A 20,512-nucleotide genomic window follows, 5' to 3' on the forward strand; every position below is an offset into this window, starting at 1 on the left:
CTAGGGGTCAAATCAGAGCTTACAGCTGCCGGCCTACACCACAGCCACAGCAATGTGAAATCCAAGCTGCATCTGCAACCTACGTCACAGCTCACAACTACCCCGGACACCCGTCCCAATGAGCAAGGCCAGGGATTGAACCCGCATCCTCATGGACACTAGTCAGATTTGTTTCCTCTATGCCACAATGGGAACCTCCTCACCATGTCTTCTTGTTCCTCACCATCCTCTCTCAAGAAAAGGAATATTCTGCCACAGATGTCAACATTGTCTCCCTCTCAGCAAGACTTCTCTCATTATTTCCCTTCCCATGACCAGGGCTCCTCTAGCTCCTTACAGCTGACACTTGGATCAGCTTGCATAGGGTCAGCCGTTCTGTGCAAAGCAGGACGTGTAGCAGCATCTCTGGTCTCCATCCACTGGATACCAGGGTACCATGGTGCTGCCACCTCAAGCTGAAACAAGCAAAAGCACCTTCAGGCATCACCAGGGGCATCTCCTCACACTGACGAGAACTGGTCGAAACAAACGCTGAATATAAAAATTGGCTTCTCATCTGATGACCAGACTAAAAGGCTCAGAGGCAATGTTCCTGGCTGGTATTCTCCACATTCAACAGCTGAATAAAGTGTGGTTTAGGAAAGGTAAGTAACCTGTTCCACATCCAAAATTCTTATGTCCTGGAATGGAATTCTAAACTCAGATCGGACCCCAAATCCCATGCTCTTCCTGATATTTATAATATGGAGCAGTATGTAATGTTCTGTAAGAAAGCTGCTTGCCCTCATGGCAAAAAAAAAAAAAAAAAAAAAAAAAAAAAAAGGAAAGAAATTAACAGCAGCACAGCTAAACAAAAACTAGAAAGTCTCACGGCAGACATATCACTCCACATAGAACCAAACAAAAAAAAAAAAAACAAAAACTTGTGTGAAGATTTTTCTCTCTATTCTTTGCTTTCTGAATTTTATGATTTCCACAATATTTTAAACAAGTTCTAGAATTTTGACATAGAAAAGATCTCTTCCTTGTGGAAAGCATTCATCACCAGAAACCAGAGAGCCAGTTAATAAAACCAAGTGCCCTGAGAAAATCAGCATCTGTCCATGCTTCTCAGAAAGCAATTATTAACTCTTTCTTCTCAGTAAATAATAAAAGACAATAAATAAAATAAAAGACATGTGTTAGGTTGGCAACTGCAAAGAGTAACCCACCACATTTTCCCTGGAATGATTCATGCTCAGTTGGTAGCACCTGGGAGGTAGCAGTGAAAAATGAATCCTCTCCAAATTGACACTTAATTTCCTTGTCCCAGGACAAGATGCTGAGGGCAGTGGCCCTGGGAGCAGTTCACAGAAGGCGCTTTCCCCGGATGCTAGTTGTTTCCATCAGCCTCTCCTGCTGGCAGCAGCCCCAGAGGGCCTCACAGCAGCTGCCTGAGACAGCTGTTACTGGGTTTCTCCTGCCTCCCATCATCCAGAGGCAGGAGACAGATGAGTCTGTTGGACCCTCACTGAACTGAATGAAAGCTGTTTGAAGATGAAAGGGTGGAGGGCAGTTACATGTGCAGCAAAGACCAGCCGCCCTGTGCAGACTAGAGGGCTTTGAATCACTTACATAATCTTTCCTGACATTCCACAGTATATTCCAGGAGAACAGCACACAAAGTCCTCGCCAGGATCTCGGGGACCACTGTGCGATGTCAGGAAAGTTAATTTAGCAACTGGTCCCTGTAGCATGTGTAACTACCCCTCCACACACACACACCCCATCTCTACACAGATTTCATTCAGTCCAAGGAAAGCCCACACATGCCCTTGGTCTAGAGCACATCAGTGCCCCTACCTCTAGCTCTGCCTAATCTCAGGGCTTCGATAGATGGATCAAAACTCCCAAGATTCCTTATATATCCCCTCATAAGGCACAGTAGCACACCTGTAAATCAAGCCATATGGACGTGCCTGGAGAATCCACATTTTGTTGAGAAATAATAGTCAACTCAAATTTACAAGGAGGAAGCCGACGTTTGCGGCAAATAACTCCATCTTTGTAGCCTGCAGTTCTTGCTTGGACAAAGCAAACTCTCAGCACATGAGGGCAAATGAACACAGTAAAGCCGCTAAGGTAAGATCCCTCGTGACTAGGGTACCACCTTGATAAAAGTCAGTAACACAGGAGAGGTGCAGGAACGATGGGGAAGGGGAAAGAGATTAAAAGGTAGACTACCAGACCTAAATAAAATAAGATCTACAGTTTAGGGACAATAACTAATATTTTATAATAACTTCAAATGAAGTATAATCTATAAAAATATTATTCACTATGTTAGTACACCTGAAACTAATATAACATTGTAAAGAACTATATTTCAATATTTTGAAACGTCAATAATGCCAAATTCTGGCATATAATCCTAAAATGAGACAAAATCTCCAAGTACTCAAATCATGTATTTTTGCAGAACACACAGAGAGAGCTGAAGAAATGTGTCATCTTGAAGATACAAAGGGGAAAGGCAAAGCCAAACCCAAGTATCTATCACAAGGCAACATGCACCTTTCTGAAAGTAGATTAGGAGAAACTTTAACATAAATCGAATTTAGTCACTTCAGAAAAACAGTTTGGCAATTCCTCAAAATGAAACAGAGTTACCACAGAACCTCAAAATCCCATTCTGAACTGTGCGTATATGTCTATACAAGGGGAATGAAAGTAAAAGTCCACACAAAAAGCTCATATGTGAATGTTCACAGCAGCATAATTCACAATAGCAAAAAGTGGAAAAAAAACAAAAAACAAATCTCCATCACCCGGTGAATGGAGAAACAAAAAGTAGCATGGCCATATAATGAAATATTATGCAGTCACAAAAATGAATGAGGTATGGATTCAGGCTACAACACAGATGAACTGTGAAAACATGCTCAGTGAAAGAAGCAAGTCACAAAAGATTACTTATTGTGTGACAGCACCTATATGAAGTGTCCCCAGTAGAAAAATCTGTAAAGACAAAGTAGATTCATGTTGCTCAGGGCTGGGGAGCGGATGAGGGTGAGGAGGAAGTACAGAGTGATTACTAATGAGTACCAGGTTTCTTCTCAAGGGTGATGAAAATGCTCTAAAACTGATCATGATGATGGTTGCACGATTCTCTGACTACACCAAAAAATGATTAATTGTACAATTCAAACTGGTTAAATTGAATTGTACATGAATAACAATCACAATAAAGCTGCTAAAAATAAATAGACATGAGTTTGGGGTTAGTAGATGCAAACTGTTCTATTCGGAGTGGATAAGCAATGTAATCCTGCTTTATAGCATGGGAAGCTGTATCTAGTTACTTGTGATGGAACATGGTGGAGGATAATGTGAGAAAAAGAATATACATATATGTGTGTGTGTATGCATATATGGGTATATGCATACATAGATGCATATATATATATACATATATATATATATATATAACTGTCACTTTGCTATACGGTAGAAATTGACAGAACATTGTAAATCAATAATAGAAAAAAAACAAAATTTTTTAAAAAAATAAACAAAAACAAAGCAAATGAATAGAAAGATGCAACATCCTCATTGTTTCCAGAGAGAAAGACAGTGACATTGGAAACTTAGTATAACAGTAGTGCCATTGCCTACTCTGGAAGAAATATCAACAGAAACCTTAGCACACAAAGCAACATAATCTGTAAATCACTTTCGCCTTGTCTATTTACAGCTTTTGAAAGTATGAAAAGAAAAAAAAGGAGAGATTTGAATAGGACCCCTATTTTATTTTCACCATGTTGGAAAGAAAATACACTTGATCAAAACAAAATATAAGTGGTGTTCTCAAACATTTTAAATTAATGAAATGTTTGATTCTTTCTAAATTCCTTCCATTAACTATACTAACAACATTTAACACACATGCTCACAATGTCTGTAGTAGTCAAAATATAAAAGTTCCTGTCTCACGACCTACATTTTGCAGAAAAGCATGCAATGTTAAAGGCAAAAAGAAAATTTTTCAATTTATACTTGGAAAGAAGAGAAATACTGTGAAACTAATAGTATATATATATATATATACATATATATGTAATTTGCATAGTCTAAAAGTATATAAATATAACGCATGGTATCAGAGTCCCACATTCTGAAGTACTTTGTTAAAAATGAAAATCCCTCCATTTAAGTCTACGGACCTATTACTGAAATCAATTTTAAATGGCCCCATTTATAATCAACTTTCTATTGTACAAGATTAAAATAATATTTTAATGAATATTATAAATCTCTTTAAAGAATCCACTTGTCCATACATGATAGGCATAATTATGAATTTGTAAGTATTCCCTTCTAGGACATAAGATATTTGCAGTCATAGATTATAATTAAAGTCATAGCCATAAAATTAGAAGTTGACAAATTGGGAATTCCCCTCGTGGCTCAGCGGTTAACAAACCAAACTAGGACCCATGAAGTTGCAGGTTTGATCCCTGGCATTGCTCTCATTCTACCCCCATTAGCCTGGGAACTTCCATATGCCACGGATACGGCCCTAAAAAGCCAAAAAAAAAAAAAGAAAGAAAGAAATTGTTGACAAATTGGACCTCAAAGAAAATAAAAACTCAAAGTATGCCATAATAAAATTAATATGCAAGCTATAGACTAGGAGAAGCCATTTGCAATACGCATATCTAACCAAGAGCTCAAGCACAGAATATACGAGTAATTCCTACAATTCAACAATAAAAAAAAAAAAAAAACCTGATTTTTTTTTTTTTACAAATGGACAAAAGACTGGGACACTTCCCAAAGGAAGACATGGATTATAAGGATGAGGAATGTTGTTAAATGTCATAAAATATCAGAGAAGTGCAAATTAAAGTCACCTTGAGATAGCAATTCACACACATTGGAATAGATACAATGTAAAAAATGGACAATTCTAAATGCAAAAAAACAGAATTCTCAGACTTTGCTAATGGGGGTAAAAGGATACAATCTCCTATAAAAATTGTTGGAAGTTTTTTATAAACTCAACCCAACCTGTAATCCAGCAATTCTTCTCGTATCTACTCAAGAGAAGTAAATACACAGGTCCGTGAAAAGACTTTTACAGAAAAGTTACAGCAACTTTATTCATAATAATCAAAACTGATAACAACACAAATGTTCATTGCTCTGGTATGGATGTTAACACCCCTCCCCCCGCAATTCATATGCTGAAGCCTAACTTCCAAGATGATGGTATTAGGATGGTATCAGGAGGTGGGAACATGTGGGAAGTGATTAGGTCATGAAGGCAAAACATCATGAATGGGATTAGTGCCCTTATAAAAGTGACCCAAGAAAGCACCCTTCTCTTCCATCAAGTGAGGACACAGCAAGAAATCAGCAGTCTATAACCCAAAGAGGACTCTCTTCAGAACCCAACCAGGCTGGCATCTTCATTTTGGATTTCCAGCTCCAAAACTCTGAGCAATATATCCCCGCTGTTATAAGCCACTCAGTCCGTGATATTTTGTGATAGAACCCAAAATAACTAAGATGTCCATCAACAACATGAAAAAGAATAAATGGTTTCCTATCTTTTCTTCCACTATGTGGCATGAATTCCCCAGTATCATCTTTCAATTTCCTCATTTCCTCTCTGACTGTGTCCCACCATCAGTTTATCCAGGTTAATAAAATCTGTTTTATATCAATGACTCTATTATTTGTTTCTAGAATTTCTAATATTCTCTTTCATATTCATCCATTTTAGTTCTGCCAATATTTCATAATTTCCTCTTCTTTTATGGATGTCACTCCTTTTTTATGATTCTGGTTTATTTATTTAGTTATTTGCTTTTTAGGGCTGCACTTGGGGAAATGGAAGTTCCCAGGCCAGGGGTCAAATCAGAGCAATAGCTGCCAGCCTACACCACAGCCACAGTAACACGGGATCTGAGCCTCATCTGCAACTTACACCACAGCTCAAGGCAATGCTGAATCCTTTAATCCACTGAGCAAGGCCAAGGATCGAACCCGAATCCTCATGGATACTAGTCAGATTTGTTTCTGCTGAGTCACAACGGGAACTCTCTATGATCCTGGACATTTTTGAAGATATCAACTTTACCTCTTTTTAATTTTCACCTCATTATTGATTTTGTTGGTTATCTTCCTTAATGTTCAATCTTCTGATGTGTTTTAATAATTTGTATGCAGACTCATCTAAGAAAGTTTTTCCCTTTACCTGTCTGTTCCTCCTCCTCCTTCTCCTACCTTCTCTCTTATCCAGAGGTTTCTAATTGTCTTCACTGGGTCCATCCCCAAAACCCCAATTCAGGACCATGCCTTACACTCACAGCACAGGTTTCTTGTGCCATGGAATACAGTATATACTAGAGAACCAACTGACAATTTAGATTTGGTTGGGAGCCTGTCTTCTCTCTCCCTTTGTAGATGTGCATTTTCATACAATCTGCAAACCTCTGAAGGTACAGTTTATTTTCAGCTTCCTCTTCTGAGGAAGGACACTTTACCACAGTCCCCTGTTCCAAGAAACAATCAGTACTCTTTTTCTGTTTTGTTACATTTGCTTGCTTTGATTTGTTTTGTTATGTTTCACATACAAGGGAAAACATACAAATACTTGTCTTTCTCTGGCTGACTTATTTCACAAAGCCCAGGTCCATCCATGTTGTCGCAAATGGCAAGATTTCATTTATTTTTGGGCAGAGTAATATCCCATCTTCAGAACCCAACCAGGCTGTGTATATATGTATCACATCATCTCTATACATTTAATTATTGATGGATACTTAGGTTACCAATAGATGCCAAAGGGGAGAGGGGTAAAATAAGGGGCAAAATAGGTGAAGGGGATTAAGAGATACAAATTAACAGTTATAAATGTGCAACAGGGACATAAGGTAAAGTGCAGGGAATATAGTCAATACTTTATAACAACTTTGTGCAATGTGTTCTCTATAAAAACATTGAATTACCATGTTGTGCACCTGAAGCTAATATTTAATAAACTATACATCAATAATTAAAAAAATAAAAATTAACTATGTCTGGATACGTACAATGCAGCACAACAATGGGAGAAAAAAAATTATGTATACATGTATGTGAAACTGGGTCCCCATGCTGTACAGTGGGGAAAAAAAAGTGTGTTGGGGGAAATAACGATAAAAAATAAATTTTAAAAAAATTAAGTAATCAATTGCATAAAGAACGACTTTTTTAAAGAAGAAGAAAAAATCAGCACTGTCAAAGGGGCCGCTTTAATCCTGAAGGAGCCTAGATTTTAGCAGTCTTCAGCCCAACTTGCCACTTTTTTCCACTGTGTTTTGCTGTGGTCTATGAAGAGGTAGATGTTATTTAAATATACCTATGTCTTTTAAATTTCCTTCTTTTTATTTTATATGTCAATATTCTGTGTTTGAAGCAGGGTTGGTGTCAAAAATCCCCTGGGTCTGTGCATTAGGTGGCCACCGTCGGTCACGATTATCACAGCTTAAGTAGATATGCATTGGGCAATCTGTCAACACAGGAATCCTTTCTTACTGAGGTACCTGGTGTCTGGCTTAAACTTGATGTTTATTAAATATTTCATTAAAGAATAAATCAGCAAGTGAACACATTGTTAAAGCAGAGTTTGATAGTTTACCACCATCAAGGAAATTTGGCCTATATTAGATCTACAAAATTAACATGCTTCCTATAGGAAAATCCAGACTTACTACAATGTATAAGATCCATTATGATAAAGTTCTGCTTCCTTCTAATTCACCTTCCCACAACCCAGCCATAGGCTTCAATTCCAAACCAGAGTCTCCCAGTCCTCTAATAGGTCTGTAACCGTTACTACGCTGCCAAGACCACCCCTTGTCCACTTGAAACAATCTTCAACATCCTTAATCAGTCAGACCTCATCATATTTTTCACTCCAGGCTGCAAGCTCAAGTGCCACTTACACACCATCTTTTGCCACTATAGCAGTGTCTGTATTTTTCCATCATAGCTCACTAGATTCATGTCTTTTTCTACTGGTCTGAGAGCTATTGCATTCAGAGATCATATGTCACTCATTTTTTTCAGAGGTGAGACAATGTCCTTTATTAGAAAATATATCAAAATCCCAGCCTCCTTGGAGTTCCCACTGTGACACAAAGGAAACAAATCTAACTAGTAACCATGAGGTTGCAGGTTCAACCCCTGGCCGAGCTCAGTGGGTTAAGGATCTGGAGTTGCCATGAGCTGAGGTGTAGGTCACAGGCATAGTTCAGATCCTGTGTTGCTGTGGTTGTGGCTGTGGCTGTGGCCAGCAGCTGTAGCTCCGATTCTGCCCCTATCCTGGGAACCTCCATTTGCCATGGGTTCAGCCCTAAAAAGCCAAAAAAAAAAAAAAAATCCCAGCCCCCTGAGCAAGGTCCAGAAGAGAGAGCTACTCCTGCACTGGATGAAATACCAGGGAGGGGCTTCCTTCAAACACACTTCCTGGGAACCACAAATAGAATAAATATTCACAGAGGTCCTAGGAGAAGCTAGGTCAATCTTCTTTCCATGGAAGAGAAAGGGATTTGGGGTCCAGTCCTGCTCCCACCCATGGGCAGGGGGACTTCCAGGAGTTGTCACATAAAATCATGACATCGAGGACTCACATTCATAAGACCTGGCAGGTGACCTGAGAAAGAGGGACACTCTAGGGCTAGAGGAGTCCAGCTCTAGTCCAGCAGTGAGGAGAGGCCCTGTTCCCTAGCACAGCATTGGAGTTCAGTCCCCGCGACATTCTCTAAGAGCAGTGAGAAGCTGAGGCTGAGGAGAATACAACACTTCTGATTCAGTTTCATGATTAAGGTGGGCAAGATACAGTTTCACGATTAAAGAGGAGTCAGTATGAAACATGGGGGACTGTGTGGTTGGCAGGAGGCAGAGAGCCAGGCCTGACTTGGGGCTGGTACTGCAGCATCTCTTGACGGAAGGCCTGGGAGGAACCAGGTAGATAACAGGGACCAGAGGGAGGCCAGGGACCCCAAGGGTCAGTTCCAATGTCTGCTGTGATGTTTGTATAGAGAGGGCCCAACTCTCAGGCCAGCAACTGATATGTCAGCGAGTTCATCTATCTTGCATCCAGGAATTCTGAGTATGGACCAGGAGGTCAAATTTGTGGGGATTTTCCTCATTGCCTTTATCTTCTCAGTGATTCACCATCTTATGATGTCCCACAGATGGGGGTGGGGGCAGTGGTAAGAGATCTTCATCCCAGCCAGGTGCACCCTGGTTGCAAGGTCATCATCTACACCCTTCAGCCCCAGTACTCACTGGGGAAGCCATTCATCTTCAGGTACTGGTCAGGAGTGTGCGCTGAGACCCCTCTAAAGTACTGGGGGTAAGGGAGGCTGTACCCAAATCTGTTCACGGCAATACCAATATGCCAGATTCTACTGGGTCGCACATATACAGGTTGTGGCCATTCTCTGGCAGGAGGTCCACATCATGCAAGAACAGGCCATTCTTCATCAAACAGGGCCTCCCACACGCCAACATTCAGCAGCTTTGCACCCTTAAATGTTCCATTTCCATCCTGGTGGATGACATAGATGCCATAAGTAAGCTGTAGATGCTGCAGGAACAGGTGCAGGTGGTATAGCAGGTACAGGTGGGGCTCCCGGTGCTCTCAGCCAGGTGGGGCACAATGATGGCTGTTTGGGACCAGGACTCAAACCCTGCAAGGAGGTACTAGCCCCCCGGTTTCACCCAGGGATTCCTCTCCACAATATCTGCCAGTGACGGCTCTGGGCTAAAGGACATGGGACCCACCAAGATAGGAGATCATGCTGGACAGTAGCGTAGACCTTGAGGAGCTGGAGGGCCCCATGGGGCAACAGGGGCCCCATGCAGGTGACTGAGGTTATTGTGGACATCATGGGGATGAGAAAAGTCAAAAGTCAGCTCCTGCTCTTAGCCAAATAGGGCACTGAGGATTTAGAAGCCCCCCAGAGACAGGTACCTCATGACAGCCAGCCAGTGGGAGCCCACAAGCTGGGCCAGTGTTTAGGGCCATTCCAGCCACCTCCGCAATATCCTGGGGGGGAGGTCCAGGTTCAAGCTGTCTTCTTTAAGATCATGGGGGCTCCAGGGATTCCCGGGTGAGCAGAGATGTGAGGCATTATATAAAACTGGAAATGTCACAGAGGACAGAGAAAGGCTCTATCCAGCATTCCAACAGCAATCCTGAGGTCACCTGGCCTTCTGCTTCCCATCATCACTGCCCCCCAGAAGCCAGACAGGAATCGCTGCCATTGCCTTGGAAGCAGGTGCTATGGGGTCATTCACTTTTGATTTGTAGAATCTGGCAGGGAGCTTGAAATAATGCAGATGATTAATAAATATCTGACGACAGCTTTGTTTGAGATAACGAGCATTTGAGTAGATAAAAGAAAATAAAACTAAAGCTTTTAAATTTTGTTTCAAATTTAAAGTAAATTTGGAGCAAAAAAATATATATATATACAATTTTGCTTCCCAATGCACTGAATTGGTAAAACTTGGTTCCTTGGGGAAGCTCTTTATTCTTCTTGGCAATGCTTTACTGCATGGCATTCACCTGCCAAACCTTGTGGCTGGTAAAGGAGAGGTTGTCCGGGAAGATCATCCCTGCTTCCAAATCACTATGTAATGACACACCCCTGGGGACAAGCAAGGTTGTGCTGATTCCTGAACATCGTTCCCATTGACTGCTTTCCTGGAAACAGAGAATTGCCTACGGTGTGGAGGCCAGAATACAAGAAGTCTTAAAATGCTGACTGTCTAGCTGTATGTAGATATCATAGCTCACATTTCTATGGGAATTTGATATTTAAGTTCTGAATACATGATGACATATTCAGCCAAAGCATTCCTTGGGGCATGGTGAGAGTCCACTGGAAGCCATGAAATATGCTGCTGGGGAATATCACTGGATGAAATCCACAACTGTGCCAACTGAGGTTTGGCCAAAGCAGGGGCAGCACCACTGCTGATTGAATTTTCCATTATTTTCAGTCCTCACTGGTGAACAATGACACTGGAGACAAAACACCTCCCAAAAAATTCAGTAAATTCATCAAATGCCCCTGTAATAGATAAAGTGTGCAATCTTACATGATCAATTTCGGGTGCCTGTAAGAGTCAACAACACACTGTGGGAGCTTCAAAATGTGTTGAAATCCCCTCATTTTCAGGCACCAGCCTAAATATCATCGAGCCTGCACTGAACAATCCTTAGACCAGCATTCGAAGTGGGGCCACCTACAATTGCTACCAAGTGTCCTCAAGAGTGGGCTTATAGTCTAAATTCTTCTCGCTCCTTTTCTGACAAAAGTCAGTCTCCATTTTAAAGATGACTAGCAGTAGAAAGGGTCCAGCCCATCAGGCAGTCTTTAATAAAACGGTCTTCATTTGGGCTTATTCTAAATCCAAATTAACCCAGTCACCTAAGAAAAGTCAAACTCAAACTACTGAGACTCTGACATTTTTAATTATTCAGAGATGACTTTAAAAGAAGATATTGGAGCTCCCATCGTGGCTCAGCAGAAACAAATCTGACTAGTATCCATGAGGACACAGGTTCAATCCCTGGCCTCTCTCAGTGAGTTGAGGATTTGGCATTGCTGTGAGCTGTGGTGTAGGTAGCAGATATGGCTCAGATCTGGCATTGCAGAGGCTGGGGCATAGGCCAGCGGCCACAGCTCTGATTCAGCCCCTGGCCTGGGAACCTCTATATCCCATGGGTGTGACCTTAAAAAGATTTTAAAAAATAAATAAAAGAAGATGTTGATTCTCCTTCAATGGCTCAAATGGAAACTACAAAGTAGTTAGTTTTCATTTTTAAAAAGATGACGGTTTTACATATATTCCAACAATGATATTTCCTTCTACTTTAGACAAAATAAGTACAGCCAAGATTAGTAAAAATTGAAGCCATACCAACTAAATGTGATTCTCTTAGATTCTGAAGGGATTGGTTCAATGAGCATAAGTAAAATTTCTGTTTCCATGGTTATATGCTATTGACTGCTTAGGAAAGGACATTTTCAGATTCAATAAACTTTATTCATAATATACAGTTTTGAGGACTATGACCAGAAACAGGTTTTTTTTTTTATTTTAAACAGGAAGACCCAAATAGATGTGTTTCAATAAACCTATGATAGCAGTTATGTCAGAGATGATTTTCTATAATAGTCATAAAAATATAGTAGGAAATGAAGGGTCTCTTTAATTGCTGACCATCATCAGCATAGTGATAATAAATAAATAAATAAATGTGTGTAAATGCATGGCGAGCTTGGTGAGTGTTAATTATACCACCTCTTAAGCTTTTCCTCATTGACCTCTTCCATTCCCCTACAAGGGATGTGAATTAAGATTTAAACAGCAGTCTGTTTCAACATCTATTGCAAGGCAGTCACATAAGAGATCAAAGAAAAGCAACTTCTTCGTACTCTTTTAAGTGCAGGAAATAGACAAGGCTGTCCCCCTGGGAAAACGTATGAGAGATTTAAAGTCGGGAAAAAATGTTTAGAGGAGAAAGAATAAAAATCCTGCAAAGAGAAAAATTAGGAAAATGTGGGCATCTGTCATTTGAGTCTCCTTGCTAAACGGGAGATCAAAACCTGGCTTTTCTTCCTTCTGTTCCATCCAGAGAACACGGGGAGCAATTAAACCATGGGCTCCTGCAGCCACAAAGATGCTGCATGGCCTGACACTGAAAGCATCAGAAAGAAACCACTTCTGCACAGTGTTCAATTTTTCAGGTATGACTTTCCCAGGAAGCTGCTCTATTCCTGCCCCAAAGCCAGGGCTCCTCTGACAATCTTCTACCACCAGTGCAAAGAAAAGGCGACACGAAACCCAAAGGGTTTATAAGAGAGGAGAGCCTTATCTGTAACTGGCAATGGGGATTGCACTTTCAGAGCCTTCACTGGAGTAAAATAAACCTTGGGTGACACATTAGGAACAGAGGTGATGTGGTGATTGTGGTCAATAAAATCTCTACAATAATTAGCAGAAGGGCATTACCTACAGAGAGAATCAAGATCCACCAGATTAAAAAAAAAAAAAAAAAGCAGTTTAAAGTTATAGTGATAACTTGCATTCTATTTTCATAGCACCTGAGGACAGTCTTTAATGTGTGAGTTTCTCATTTCAAAAGGTTCGTTCAAGTTGCAAGACAGGAGAAATTTGGAACACAGAACCTACACCCAGAAAGTCTTGTAATCCACCCCACCCCGCCAGCTAAATTCTCAACACTAAGGACAGGCAAGCACAGGATGCACCAATGACCTGACCGTGCCTGGATGCCCTAAGGGCCACTGATGTCCCACCAAGGCCTCTGGACAATGACATCAAGAAGAGTGGCAAGTGGTATCCAGCCAGATATGTCCTCTGACCTTCTGAACTTCTTAGCCAGATGGAGAAGTCTGGTCAGGGAGGGGTTTCCCAGATAAGAGAAGGGCCCTCCGCACGCAAAGTAGCAGAGACCTCTTAGCAGAAGCCCAGGATGAACCAGGCCAGGGCTTGAAGTGACTCGTTCATGTCTTTTCAACATCTAGCAACATTGCTCAGCTTTGACATAAATAGCCCTGGTTATGTCAGTGGTCATAAAGGCAAAGTCAAGTATAACAAGCAAATGTTAGGCTTATCATTTTACTTGTCACTGGTCACTGAAACAGATTTAAATAAGGCATGTAAAATTGATGATCAGCTGTGTCTTAAAAAAAAAAAAAAAAATCTTTCTATCAGGACAAACATCTTACCAGAAAAATGTAGCAGCCAAACCAAAAAAAAAAAAAAAAAGAGTTCCCTAGTGGCCTAGCAGTTATGATCTGGCACTGTAACTGCTGTGATGCGGATTCAATTCCTGGCTGGGAAACTTCTGCATGCCATGGATACAGTAAAAAAAAAAAAAGTGAATAAGATCAGCTTCTGATGTTGGACTCTACTACACACCAGAGCCCCAGGCACAGGCGGCCTGTGGCCTGCAAGACATGGCTACAGTGAACCCGGGCACCTTAAATTTTTATGAACAGCCATGACACTGACAGTTAGATGCCTTCTCCCATTTCTCAATTAACTCGTAACTTACGGATTCATACACAAGTGAGGCAAGAGAGAAGATGTGCAAAAACATGGCCCACATTCCATTTCTCACCAATTGGAAGCTGGCAGGAAGGGATGGGTAAGGGGGAGACGGATACTTACTATTGAAAAAAATAAATATATATGACAGAGATGAGGGGGTCCAATTAAATCTGTGAAGTGCAATTTATAGCAAATGCATATATAGCTAATAAACTAAGACTGTCTCTAATACCTTTCTGGTGGTGTGAGTTTAACATACTAAACCTATCCTTTTTTGTTGTCTTTATTCATGTTGAGGCCCCTTTGAGACGGTTTCAGAGGAGTAACTTCCAGGAGACCAACCTAGCAGACACCTGCCGACAGACAAGTGGGCCCCCTCCCATGGGACTCTCACTATGAGAGGGACCCAGCAGGTCCTGGGGAAAATTTGGTGCCTTCATTTTGCACCTGAACTGCCCACCACACACTGACTTTCGTCAATTTATATGCAAAAGCCTGAAATATTGTACACGATTTTGTATTTGCTTTATGCTGTACAATCATCTACTATGACTAGGATCTTAAAATGGAAATTACTTACTGTTCCTATAAAAATAATAATAATATTATCCACAAAATATTTGCTTCAGGCCTGGCTTAACTTGGACTTTTTATAACTGCTTTACGGCAGCAAGGAATGGCACTCAGTGTGAATTCCTGCTCCTAACGGGAGTCCAGGGCCAGCAGCTGTTTCTGTGAAGCTGAGTTTCTGTACCCACAGAGTAGACAAGAATAAAAACCCGCTGCCTACCTTTTTATTTTTCATCTAAACCACAAAACTATGATATTGCTGCAGTTAGATGGTACTTCAGGTTATGGCTAAATTTCTCTGTGTGTTTCTATGCCCGAATAAAAGCCAGCTACATAAGCAGGCTCAAAGGACTCAGATGATTTAGCTCAGTCGTGGGAGTCCCTCCCTGTTTGGGTCTCACTCTGGGGCACCAGGCCCCCCACATGCTCTCAGATCTGTCCGCTCTGCCTGGTTGGGCACAGATGTCCCAGCTGGTTGCTTCTAAATAACTGAAGAAAGGGGTCTTATAAACATTGGTCAGATCTGGGATTAGACTAAGATGGGGTCTAGGGTTAGTGGTTATAGAGTGAAGACAAAGATCTAATCAAACCTCTAAGAGTGTCTGAGGATTGACATTGATTTATGGGCCAACCATTTGATACAGAAAACTGTAAGTCATGCCTTTTTTGTGTGCCTTTGTATGTTTTAAGAGTCACAGTTTCACTTAAGATATATATCAAACTTCACTTGTAACACTCTTTCTTATAACAGTAGCATTAAAAGAATAATTGTCAAATGATTTGTGAAACAGACAAAGCTTAATTATGCCAGTGAGGTTATAGACCACAAAATTCCTCATCAACGTATGCACTCAGTTTGTGTGGTAGAATACCTTTCGTTTGCCATTTATCCAGCACTGACATGCACCCAGTATCATCCTGGAAACTTTCTACACATCATCTTATTTAATTCTCGCAACAACTCCTTATGTGGGCTTTATCATCACCCCCAGGTTATCATAGAGATTGAAGGACTGGGAAATGGCAGCGATGTGCCAAGGTCACTTGGCTCCTGGCATCAGAGAGCTGGCCTTCCAACCTCAGTGGTCTATAGACTTTGAATAAAGCAGATTACCCTCGATGGTGTGGGTGTGCTTCATCCAATCAGCCTTAAGAGAAAAAAGACCAGCTCCCCTCAAGGGAAAGGAAATTCTACCTGTATCTGCCTTTGAACTTGAGCAGCAATATCAGCTCTTCCCTGTCTCTGTAGTTGGTCAGCCTGCCCTGTGGATTTTGTATTTGGTACATGCCATAATCACATTAACTTCTTTAAAATAAATCTCTCCCTCTCTTTACACAGACACACACATACATATATCACACCCTACTGATTGTATTTCTCTGGAGAACTCTAATATAATAATGACCTCACCTTGCCATCATGAAGAGAAAAAGAACACTACTAACACATAATTTAAGAAAGTCTTGGTTTTTTTCTTGGATTGGAAAAACCAATAATTTCAAAATGACTATACTACCCAAGGCAATCTATAGATTTAATGCAATTCCTATCAAATTACCAGTGGCATTTTTCATAGAACTAGAACAAAAGATTTTTAAATTTCTTTGTAAACACAAAAGACACCAAAGAGCCAGAGCAGTCTTGAGAAAGAAGAACAGAGCTGGAGGAATCAGCCTCCCTGACTTCAGACTATACTACAAATCTACAGTAGTCAAAACAATATGGAACTAGCATAAAAACAGACAAAAATATCAATGGAACAGGATAGAAAGCCCAGAAACAAACCCACACATCTATGTTCAGTTACTCTAAACAAAGGAGGCAAAAATATACAATGGAAAAAAAGACAGTCTCTTCAATAAGCAGTGCTGGGAAAGCTGGACAGTTACATTTAAAGAATGAAATTAGAACAGTCTCTAACACTATATACAAAAATATACTCAAAATGGATTAAAGACCTAAATATAATATTGAATGCAATAAAACTCTTAAAGGAAAACATAGGCAGAACACTGCTAGACATAAATCGCAGCAATATTTTTTTTAAAACTGTCTCCTAAAGCAAAGGAAGTAAGAGCAAAAACAAACAGATGGGACCTAATTAAACTTAAAAGCTTTTGCACAGCAAAGGAAACCATAAACAAAACTAAAAGACAAACCAAAGAATGGGAAAAAATATTTGAAAGTGATGTGACTGACAAGGGATTAATTTCCAAAAATATACAAACAGGAGTTCCTGCTGTGGCACATGGGATCAGTGTCATTTCTGGAACACTGAGACACAGGTTCGATCCCTGGCCCCATACAGTGGGTTAAGGATCCAGCATTGCTGTATCTGCACTCAGAGCCAATCCCTTGCCCAGGAATTGCATATTTGGTAGCTGAAAAAAGAAAAAATTTAAAAAATAAAATTTATTTTTTTTGAAAAAAATATATGTATATACTAATAGCTCACATAGCTCAATATCAAAAAACAACTCAATTAAAAAGCGGGCAGAAGATCTCCAAAGACATACAGATGGCCAACAGTCATGTAAAAAGATGGTCAATATCACTAATTATTGGAGAAATGCAAATCAAAATCACAAAGAGGTACCACCTCACACCAGTCAGAATGGTCATCATCTACTACAAATAGTAAATGCTGGAGAGGGTGTGGAGAAAAGGGAGCCCTCCTACACTGTTGGTAGGAATGTAAATTAGTACAACCACCGTGGAGAACAGTACAGAGGTTCCTCAAAAACTTAAAAATGGCATTACCATATGATCATGCAATCCCACTCCTGGGCATATACCTGCGCAAAACTATAATCCAAAAAGATACATGCACCCCAATGTTCATTGTAGCATTATTCATAATAGCCAAGACATGGAAACAACCTAAATGCCCATCAACAGAGGACTGTATAAAGAAAATGCAGTATATATACGAATTATAAGAAAGAATGAAGTAATGCCATTCATAGCAACATAGATAGACATAGAGATTATCATACCAAGTCAAGTAAAACTCAGGCAGAGAAAGATGAACACCATATGATATCACTTATATGTGGAATCTAAAAAATATACAAATAAACTTACTTAAAATACAAAAATATACCCACAGACATAGAAAACGAACTTGTGGTTATCAACAGGAAAGTAGGGGGGATAAATTAGGAGCTGGGATTAACATATACACACTACTATATATAAAACAGATAAAAAGTTCCCTATACCACATAGCACAGGGAACTACACTATTTTGTAATAACCTATAAGGGGGAAGAATCTGAAAAAGAATATAGATGTATAACTGAATCCTTTTGCTGTACCCCTGAAACTATACAACACTGTAAATCAACTATACCTCAACAACAACAACAACAACAAAAGACTCTTAAAAAAAAAGAAAGAAAGAAATTGAAAGTATTTATGGATTGGCCTATTTGGTTCTCTTTTAAATCTGTTAGGTCTATTTTACAATTTCTTATTCTCTGAAGATGTTTTCTGTCTTACTTCTTATTTCTTGAAACAGTCACGTCAATGTTTAACAAGCATTCACTTTCTGGTAACCTAACAATTTTTGGAACTTATTCCTGCTGTCCATGGTTTTGGGCTGGCTCTCACAAATGTGTGCTCTGTTACTTCTACCATTAATAATTGTCTAGAGAGAGCTTCTCATTTTCCAGGGAAATTTACTTGGGGGAATTTTTTGAGACTAGGATGAAGTCAGGTTACTCCAGAGAGAATTTGCTTTGGCTTCTAACGGGAAGTTTTAAACTACAATATTTCACTGTGAGTTGTTGACAGAGGACACACTTTGATTTTACAGATGTTAAAATGGAAAGAAAAAAAAACCACATCCCAAAATGAATGAAGTTCAATAATTTTAGGGCTTACATTTTAATGAACAATACAAAACACAAGAGATTAGAATCCGAATGCACTCTGGCTCAAAGTTTTAACTTCTCAACCTAATCTCATCCATCCTGCTCTAAAGCACTGGGGCCAAATTCCTTTCCCTGGGAAGGTCAGGTGAGGGGGGCGTTTTCCTTTCCCCCTCCTAATGAGGGGGTGACCATTTGGCCTCTGTCTTACAGGTCTCTTGGCAGACTTCCCCAGCCTGGGAGAACCTTCACTTAAAGACAGCTGAGCTGGGATTCGGGACAGCAGGAAACACCATGTGCAACTGCCTCCTGACTTGTAAAAATATGCTAAAAAATTCTGACAGTAAGGGGGATAAGAGGGAGTACTTGCAGACTAGAGATTCTAAACATTTTTGGAAGATGGAGAGTAAAAGCAAGGACATTAATTGATTTAAAACAAGAACAGGTACAGTCCTGCTGCCTGCTAGCCAGCGCACAACCCCTAGCCCCTGCCTCGCCTGGTCACCAAGGCTGACCATCTGGGACTGCACTGCTACCTGGCCTGGACAAGGGGGCTCCTAATGGACCTAAAGGTGAACGCCATTGGAAAGGTCAGCACTGGCTTAGCCTGGTCACTGGTCCCTGTGATAGGAGGTCATTAAGGCACCAATAACAACAAGGAGCTCCTATGCAAGGTCCAACACCATGCAGCCCCATCTCATCAAGTATAGAGCACCTGAAGGCAGTGCAGAGGACGGAGGGTTCCCCCACGTCCTCCCCGCTGTTAGATGCCTCTTCCTGCTTGCTCTCAGGGGTTCTGACACCCTCTGTCCCACTGGCCTGTGTGGCACTGCTCCAAGCAGTCAGGGCTCATGCTGGCCACTTACAGCATCCATCATCAGCACCCCTGGAATCACCTGCCAGCTCCCTGTCTGCTTGACCCGCCTATTCATGGAACCCCTGCCTGGCTGCTTCCTGGGGACCCAACACCTGACACAAGCCCCTTCGCCCCTACACAGCTGAGAAGTGTCTCCATAGAGCTTGGGGAACAGGAATAAGCACATGCCAGACCATCACCTGCATAGATGCCTCCTCCTGACCAGCCCCCAGCCCACTGGCTCCCTTCTTCCAGTGCCATGTGTCCTGTTTTGTTATTCAGCAGAAGCCACTGCTGGATGTGGCCTAGATTGTCACTTTCTATTGGCATCCTCCTCATTCATGTGGCCTTGCTGGGACTGAGCTGGCTTCCTGGGACATTTCCTTATAGTCAGTTTGCCAGAAAGTGACTAGTTTGTGTGGGTGACACAGATGAACCAATGTTTCCTTTTTCCACTTTGGCAGGGGCAGGTGGTTGGTGAGCAGAGAGCCCACAAATCGGGAGAGATTAGCCCTCAAGTTCCACCAGGTGAGGGCTCCCATCTCAGGGGTCCCCACTGTGCCTTCTGCACCCTCACCTGCAAACCCTGTGGGTCCGCAGGCTGGAAGAAGAAGAAGAGCTGAGCCTTTCAAGCAAAGTTTAGAAAGGAAACTTGTGCTGGGAATTCTGAGCCTTGGTCAATCCAGGGCTGGGGCGCTTGGCTGACTCTAGGGCTGGGTGTGACCCGTGTCTGCCTCAGCTCCTGGAAAAGCATCTCTCTACTTTCAGAAGCAGACAGGGTGCAGGACTGGTCTTGGAGATACCTTGTCCTGAAGGATGTACTGGTTTTCGTTTCATGTTCTCTCCAGGGTACCAAGGGAGCCTGGGTCCTGAGTCTCGGCAAACAGCTAGTAGAGAGGGTTGCTGGCTGTTAAAAATCCTTTCAGCATTTGATTCACCTCTTTTCACCACCATTCACCAACCATAACACTCTTAGGAAGAGGAGTCCATATCTTGTCCCACAGGAAGTGAGCAGGTGGGGCAATGCGGTCTTTTCTCCTTCCCGGGAACAAATGGGGTTCCTGGTAGTTTCCCTTAGTGCCCCTTCCT

At 41.2% G+C, this 20,512-nt stretch overlaps 1 protein-coding gene and 1 pseudogene across 3 annotated transcripts in view; both read right to left on the bottom strand.

Moving 5' to 3' along the window:
* Positions 1 to 20,512, bottom strand: part of LOC110256746 (uncharacterized) — a 437,041-nt gene that overhangs the window by 222,633 nt on the left and 193,896 nt on the right. The window lies entirely within an intron of this gene.
* On the bottom strand, positions 8,759 to 10,654 carry LOC102167385 (beta-1,4-galactosyltransferase 3 pseudogene; annotated as a pseudogene).

Source organism: Sus scrofa, chromosome 14, assembly GCF_054392235.1.
Source record: "Sus scrofa isolate SSC_HxYL_T2T_F1_AM1 chromosome 14, Sscrofa_HxYL_maternal_Yorkshire_Landrace_v2.0, whole genome shotgun sequence".
Taxonomy (NCBI): Eukaryota; Metazoa; Chordata; class Mammalia; order Artiodactyla; family Suidae; genus Sus; species Sus scrofa.